We start from the raw sequence: 8,779 nt of genomic DNA on the forward strand, positions 1-8,779 counted from the left end.
CCCCCCGCATTGCCATAATTGCTAGGTGTTAGCCAAAGCCGGCAACACAACGCCAACTAAATAAATTTATCACTCACAACAAAAACAATAACAATGCCGCTGTTAAGATAAGCACAACAGATTACGACGCAACCACGCAACCCAGAGGCATTCGAAAAGTACACACAAATTGTTGGCAGACAGACAAGACAGCGTGGCAAACAAAATAAAAATTGACAAAAATAAACAACTTGACGGATGGTTGCTTACCTACATACATATGTACAAATAGATCGCCACACATACATACATACATACATACATACATATGTACTAACGACCAAGTTTAATACGCTATGTCGCCTCTGTTGCCTGCTGTACAGTCATTGTACTCTCCGCCAGCACTCCGCCAGTGTGGCTGGCTATACATCCGGGACGCCGCTGATAACCCTTTCAGAATTCCTTTACAACTCAGACAAACCAGTTGTGTGTGCTCCCCTAAATAACTCTCGGTGCCCCAGCGCGCAGCCTATCTGTATTTATTTGACCGGTTAAAAATTCAGCGGCGTCTCTCGACATTGTTATTGTGAACTTTCGTTTTTGGTTGTGTGTGTGTGTGTGATTTTCTTGTTCTTTGTGCAACAGCGACAAAGCGCGCAATACATTTATTGCAATAATCGAACAGTTGTTTGTTTATTCGGTCGCCGCTGTATGCACCACCGTTTTGTACCGAAAATATTCCAACAATTTATTCGCTTAATTGCAGTTTACATTCACAACGCGCCAATAGCCTGCCGGTTTACATAATTTATCAACCGACATTATTGCGAAGCCACCAAGTCAAGTCAGTAGGTGAGCCAGCCAGTCAGCCAGTCAGCCCGTCAGCCCGTCAGCCCGTCAGCCCGTCAGCCAAGCCGTTGCAACTCAGCGCCGTCTAACAGGTTGGTGGTACCATTGCATTTTAAGCGTGAAGCTATTATTTTTTGTGAATACATATTTATTTGTGTGCATTAAATTATTTATGTGTCTGTTTGTATGCTGCGCTTTCCCGCAACAAGTCCCAGTGGGAAAAGTAGTAATGCATTACAAGCGTGATAAATAATTTGTTGCTTTTCTTATGAATTTTAGATTCTATTACAGATTAATATGTAATCAGCATTCTAATGTATCCAAAAAGTCCAAAAAAAACAGGCATATCAAATCGCATACATTAGGTACTAGGTAATGCAAAATTGAATGTCCCACTCTTCTTAGGACATCGCCGTGGTGAAAAAAGTGCGATTTCGAATGTGAAAACGATTATTTTACTGATTATTTTTCAAGATTATCCTACATTACATTTTCCCACTGGGATGCATCTTTTTCTGTCTCTCTTTCTGGGCACTATCTATTTTCTCATTTAATTTTCGATATTTGTACATATTTATTTCCTTAGTTCTTATGCACTTTCGTAGTCTGAATGTTGTTGTATTTTGTTTTTTTTTTTTTTGTACACATACTTTTGATATGTTTTTATTGTTGTCTGCTATGGCGTGCACACGCATTTGAATTTCTAATGAAGCTATGAAACAATGCGTGTTTGTAAGTATGTAAATATATTTTCCGAAAGTGCCAGCTGCACTCTTTGGCATACATACATATGTACAGTTGTCCACAAAATAATAGGAGTGCGATATTTTGACCAGTTTTGGCTATTTGTCTTTTGTTTATTTAATGTTTATTATTTTTTTATAAAAGCCTAGCTGGCTATACAACAAACACCATATAAATTCAGATTTTAAACTTTGTATAAAAATTATAAAAATTTTGCAATTTTTCACCCAAATTTCAAACTTTTTAATCAGAATCTTTAGAAAAAATTCTGGTATGCAGTTTTGTAGCACATTCAATTCTAGTCTGAAGAAGTGCAAGTTTCAAGCGGCTAAAAAATTCCGTTGATTTTTGAGAATTTTTTTGGTTAAAGGTGTTTCACGTTTTTTCCATACAAAGTATGTCGACAATTTTCTTTTATATGGAGGACACTGCCAGCAAAAAAATTGCCAAAAATCAACGGAATTTTTTAGCCGCTTGAAACTTGCACTTCTTCAGACTAGAATTGAATGTGCTACAAAACTGCATACCAGAATTTTTTCTAAAGATTCTGATTAAAAAGTTTGAAATTTGGGTGAAAAATTGCAAAATTTTTATAATTTTTATACAAAGTTTAAAATCTGAATTTATATGGTGTTTGTTGTACAGCCAGCTAGGCTTTTATAAAAAAATAATAAACATTAAATAAACAAAAGACAAATAGCCAAAACTGGTCAAAATATCGCACTCCTATTAATTTGTGGACAACTGTACATGCATATACACATGTGTTTCTATGCACACACGTGCATACATATGTATGTATAAACACTAAGGTGCAAAAGAAGAGAAACACAAGCTTTATTTTAATAGATACTTTTTAATATTTTTTTTTAGTATTTATTTATTAGAAAATTAATGGAAAATAAGTTTCTAAAATCTGTTCAAAATTGTACAAATTTCTTATTTGAAATGCAATTTTATTTCCTACAGCGTATAAACTTTAAGCTAAATTAAACTAAAAAATAACTCTTATTTTCCAATTTTATAACTAAAACACAAAAAAAAACATGCTCCGGAAACATAAAAAAAAAAATTTATTTAAAGAAGAAAAATTATTGTAAATAGTAGAGACTAATATGGTAATAAAATGTAAGCACATAAAAACAATTTTCTTGTCAGCAGATTCGATTAAATTGTCTTTGCTTTTTTTAATGCTTAATATAACATAAGGACGAATTTAGGTACATATAGTTACATACCTATAAATGAAAATATAAAGAACATTAAATTTTTTTGGTGAGGCACCTTAATGTCTGCCTTAAAAAAAAATATTAAAAAACGGTATTTTTTCTATGTTGCCATTTCACAAACTTTTTCGCATAGTGCAATGACATTTGTTTCACTGAAATATTATTCCCCTATAGAAACCCCAATGGAATTTTTTCGAGAATATTAAGCAAAATATTAAGGAACATTTTTTTTTTCAAAACCAATTAAATCATTTGTATTATACTTCCTCCCCTTCTTCATTTTGCCTTTTCTTCCATCTTTCAACTGAAATCGAAAAATGCTCGCGAATCGCCTCTCATCTATGCAAAGCCCCACCAGTTCCTCATATTCAGATAGGTCCTGCCGAGCTTAGTTTAAATTGTGTTCTTGGGCATCCCTCTTTCGTTGTACTTTCTCACCTTACAACCCAGGACATGTCCAAGCCAGCGCAATCATTATATTTGTATACGATTGTCTATAGAGCCATTCTTTTTTAAGCTTTTTTATGTCATGTCTCCGATTCGCTTCAAATTTTCAAAATTATACGTGTTCGAGGAAATTTTTTTTTTAATTTTTTTCTTCGGAGATATGAAAAGTTTGGATTTTTTCGTGATTTTGACTAATCATGCATTTCTTCAGATCGTTATATCTCGCGTTAATCTTATCGTAGAGACTTTATCTTAACGTTGTTTTAAAGCTAAAGAAACGGGCTTAATATTTCTGTATATAAGTTGGTCAAGCTAACTTAGCTATTAAAAGCTGAACTTTTTGGAGTTAATTTGCATAGTGAAGACCAGTAAATTACGGAATTAAAATTCTACCATCGTAATCCTTCTTTAATTCTCTATAAAAAACGTGGTCCAAAAAAAATGTGGATTTTTCAAGAATTATTTTTAAAATAATTTTCATTATGACGAGACGGTTTATTCTGTGAGAATCAAAAATTTTGTGAAATTTGTTTTCGAAAACTTATGCCGAGATATATTTACTAAGGTGTTTCGGGTCATCGGGTTTTTGCAAAAAGTAAAATTTTATTGCGGATTGCGATAGAATACCCATCCAGATATAATATTTGTACGGCAAGATTTTTTTTTTGTGAGGCGCAAACCCCTAGAAATGGCCGTGTGGCAATTGCAGGACTAAAGTTAGCAAAACGCAGAATTTATTGCACATTTCGGCAGGATATCGCTTCGTTAACAATATTTGTTACACAACTTTTTCAATCCAAATAGCTATTCTGGATAAATACACAATAAAGTCTAAATTTTTGAACTTTGCTTTTAATAGCAGCCACGCCCATTTCTAGAATATTCTTTGATTGACAAAGTTGTGGAACAAATTTTGTTAACGAAGTGATATTCTGCCGGTGACATCTTTTTTTTTTACAGCGAATGAGCATTGCTCGCGTAACAATGGTTTTTGCTGACTCTACACTTGTTTTCAGTGATTGCAGCTTTTCGATGTCGAGCATCCTGGGTTCCGGTCAATTTAGTTTCTTGTTTTCCGAATAGAAGATAGAAATGTAGTTTAATGAACTGCTCAGAAATATTTATATACTCATAATTTTTATCCCGAGACACATTATATTCCGAATTGAGCACACATCAATTAAGATGCCTAAGGATTCTGATTATTATTTTTTAGCGCTCTGAAAACTTATTGCTTCACTTTTATGATAACTTGCGAACCCCTTTAATATTTATACATATTTTTAGCCGTTTAAAGTTTACGACACACAACAATACGACACTTAAGACACCGTTGTGAATACCCATATCGCTCTTAACAGAGCACACTCATAATAAAGAGTTCTACAAATCTGCATTTACTTATTAGGGGTATTCTCTGAGTCTTGCAAAGGCCTTGCACGGTGCACGGATTGCACGGTTTGCAAAGCTGCCCCATATGAAAACCGGTTTTTACCGTGCAATCCGTGCAATCTGTGCACCGTGCAAGGGCTTTGCAAGACTCAGAGAATACCCCTATTGCAATATGAAAAAATAGGAAATTCCATGGCGTGCAAAATGTGTTCGTATTCGTAGAACTTGTTGGAAAATTTATAAATCAAAATAGTGCAATTATATCCGTGTATTATGTATGTATGAATTGTCACACTCGGTTTTTTGGTGTAACAACTGATTTATGTTTATTTTTTTTTCTCCCAGTTGCTTAATACAATTATAGCGTGTTTAAAATGCGACGTCAATGAACGTAATTAGATCAGCCACAAATCATAGAGTGTGCGAAAATATTTAAATTTTACACGGGAAAAAAAGGTTTCTGACTTTAACAATCAAATTACATACAAATAATAAGTTAATTAATTAAATGTTGTGGCCAGCGCACCCACTAGCGTTCAAGTCGGCGAATTATTTTACTAATAAATACATTATATTTAATTTGATGCTTGTTTTCCACACTAATTACAATAAATTTTCACATCGCAATGAATAAAAATAATTATTTTAGGCGTTAGTATATCCATTTGTATGTATGTAAATATGTAAATGTGTATGTGTGCGAAGATGACGACGTACTAAATGGTGGGAAGCGTATAATTATATTAATTTAAAATATTGCTGGGCGAATAAAACAGCGCAAAGTTAGTCGAAAAATTTATTAATTGTTGGCATTAAACCAAAATTATTTTGAGGCTTAAGTTAAAGAGTAAATACCATTTGAACTGATTGTACGGCTGTTATATACAGTGACTCAAACTAATGTTCACATATTGATTTTTTTAAATATTCGAATATGTTTTTCAAGTTAAAATGTGTTTGTAATTACTGTTTTTTTTTTTTATAAAAAATACTGCTTTTGTTCATGCTTTGACCAAGACTATATATAAATCAAAGTTTTGAATTTTATACAAAATTTAGAAAAATTCAACAAATTCTCAAATAAATTTCGGACCTTCTAGCTCTTAAATTTTAGCGGCTAAATCGCGATGACATTCAATAATTCAATAATTTAATTAAAAAAAAAAAAAACTATTTTCCATAAATTGCACTTGTTATATGAAGAAATCCACAAAAGCCATCACCCAAATTAAAAGTTTAAAATCAATGTGATTTATTATGAAAATTTCTTGATTTTTTTTAAATTTTGTTTAAAGTTTAAAACTTTGGTTTGTATGGTTTTAGTTATAGCATGAAAAATAGATTTATAAAAGATAATAAAAGTTTAACTTGAAAAGCATTTTGAATATAAAACAAATCAAAATGTGAACATTTATTTAAGTCACTGTATGCGTGATGAGTGTCTAATCTAAATGTGATACTTCCAGCTCCGAAAATATTTTGTTGAAACGATTTTTTCAAGATGGGCTAAATCTAAAAACTGCCTTTTACAATTCGACAAATTTTTAGAATAAATTTTGAAACCACTCAAACTATGAAATCTGCGATATTTCCAGTATATTTTGGGTTTTTGTACTATCGTTTTTATGCTCCCCGTGTAAAGTAATGCATAATGGAAATATCCAAGTTTGATTGGACATTCCTCATAAATATTTAGAAAAAAAATTATTAAGTCAAAACGTTGAGAATTTTGAAGGAAACAGGAAAAGGCATGGAAAGCTGCCACTGAATCCATAGTAAATTAAAAGTTCAGCAAATTAGTTAGCAAAATTAAAACTTTTAATCGAAGTCACGTTTGTGTGCACGGATTTTTCCTTCAAGCCACTGCCAAAGATGATTTACATATTAGTCATATTGCTGGGCGTATTTTGATACAAATGTCACAAAGTGCTCACAAGTGCAACCGGAAGAAGTCAATTTATGCAAAAGTATGCAGAAAAAAAGTTTAAAAAAAAACAAGTCTAAAAATAATTAAAAAAAAAGACCTCTTGGCTTTTGTGCCCAAAAATAGCTAAGGAACAAATACGCAAATGTATGCACATAAATATGTGCAGCTGTATGTATGTGTTGTGTGATTTTATGTGAATGTGGAAGTTTTAGCGAAATTTGCGAAAGCTATTTAAATTGATTCGTGGCTCCCTGCGTACCCTATAGGAAAATCGAACGTTGAGAAAAGCTTCCTTGCCATAAAAACTTTATTTCCTTTGTTACCATCTAAAAAAAAAAAAAAAGATGAAGAAAGAAACGAAAGATAGCAAGGAAAGTGTCCAGTATTTACTGTGTCCCTAGCCTTGTGGTTGCTAGGTGAAAACCCTAGGCATAATATTACCACTCTTGGAACTTTGTAGTGTCGCAGATAGTTCTATGGCATGCAAGACCAAGAAGATTTATTATTCATTACTTCAATCCACTTAAAAAACGTTTTCACCCCGGTTAGTGCTTCAAAAACGACACTAATTTCAGTCTAGGCAGAAAGCACTACCGTCAACCACGGAAATGGTATGCTAGGTGTCGGGTGTGAGTTTGTTTCCCTCATTCTTCAAACTTCAAGTATCTCGGCACTAGGTATAAGACAGTCTTTATTCTGGCCAAACTGGTTATTGACGCGACCTAGCCCATCAAGATCATAGAACCACTGTTTGAATTCCATCTCTTGCAAAGCTGCTTGCCTAAATGGCAAATGAATATGAATGAACTCAGACGATAGCCGACAGACCAAAGCTTTCATTCCAGGAATTCAGCTGGTATAAGTAAAAAACATTCCTTAAGCTGCGTTTACATGAGGCGATTTTCCAGGTGAATCAACATTGTTCTGGAGAAATCGCTCGTCTAAATAGTGATTCAAAAATCGCTTGATTCAAAGTAGACAGCAAGTCAACATTTGCATGCGGATATCGCCTGTCAAAAAATCGCCTCATATAAAGGCAGCTTTAAGCTCAGCATGCGCGACATTAGGACTAAGTAATTTTCTGAAAGTTGGTTATACATCTGTATATACATACTTTAGATGTTGTATACGTTTTCTTTTTTTTATTCTTCTTTTTAACCTCTGTTCAATTTATTCTTGCTAACATTTTTTTTTTTTTTACTATCATTTCAGCATCTTTTCAAAATCAGTGCACATATAAATAATTCAACTAAAGCTCGCAGATATCACAACTCTCTACATTCTGCATAGTTATCAAGTCAATTCTTTTCTTTTATTATTCAGTCAGGTAAGTTTTTAAACAAAACGGTTTTCTGATGCTTTTCACCTGAATTTTCTTACAAAATTTGCATTTACTTAAACCACATTAGCAGTGTTCCATCGTTCACGTGGCATGAAATGTTGAAAGCACAGTGACAGTTATTCTAATGAGCGTTGAAAAGTATACATGAAGAAGAAAACTTTATAGAATCGCAGCTGAACGAAACTCGGAAACGTTTTTTTAGAAAGTCCTCATATTTACCCATTTGAATACTATTTTTTTAGTAAAGCCACACGTAGAAATCCGTCAAGTCTCAGTGACCATAGGCTATAGCACACAACTATCAACATATTTGTCGCATGCGATAAAAAAATGTCACACACAAAATCTCATCACAATTATACTTTTCATAGGCACATTTGGGGGGGGCACCCAAATAAGCATCCGTAATTTTGTTGCATTTTGCATTTTATATGTATCATAATTCGCTATTGCTCGGTCATTAGCTGGTCAGCCAAATACATATTGTGTTCTCGATCATAGATACGTAATTTATTTCCGCTTGAAGTGCGGCAAACCGGAGTGCATACATTCATACATAGTATAAATTTTGGCATTAGTATGCTCGCAGGCACGTCGTTAAGTAATAATAAACTCGTAGATTGTCAATTAATCGCTGAAACAATTCAAATATCGTTCAAGCGCTCGAGTGCATACAATTACGTATACGCATCGTTGTACGGCAGCGGCACAAATGTGAATGAATTCTAAGTAGAATTATTAACCCCTTTCGCCTGCCTTTTTTAATTCAGCCTATTCAGCGTCTATAAATGTGTGTATGTATTCTATGCACATTCTACTGCTCATCGTTTAATGCCCCGCCCACACATTCGATTGTGTCACAATGGCAAT

At 33.4% G+C, this 8,779-nt stretch overlaps 1 long non-coding RNA gene across 2 annotated transcripts in view; it reads left to right on the forward strand.

Annotated features, from left to right (window-relative positions):
• LOC108359547 (uncharacterized) overlaps positions 1 to 8,033 on the forward strand; it is an 8,788-nt gene extending 755 nt beyond the window's left edge. The window contains exons 1-3 of one of the 2 annotated variants that reach the window (XR_001846939.1): positions 368 to 565; positions 746 to 920; positions 7,780 to 8,033. This is a non-coding gene — a long non-coding RNA (uncharacterized LOC108359547). Of the gene's footprint in view, positions 1 to 367; positions 566 to 745; positions 921 to 7,779 lie in introns of those variants that run through there. The other variant, XR_001846940.1, reaches the window with a different exon arrangement.
• Positions 8,034 to 8,779: the final 746 nt, after the last annotated feature.

The sequence above is a fragment of the Rhagoletis zephyria genome, unplaced genomic scaffold (assembly GCF_001687245.7).
Source record: "Rhagoletis zephyria isolate East Lansing unplaced genomic scaffold, Rhagoletis_zephyria_1.1 Rzeph_scaffold_00407, whole genome shotgun sequence".
NCBI lineage: Eukaryota > Metazoa > Arthropoda > Insecta > Diptera > Tephritidae > Rhagoletis > Rhagoletis zephyria.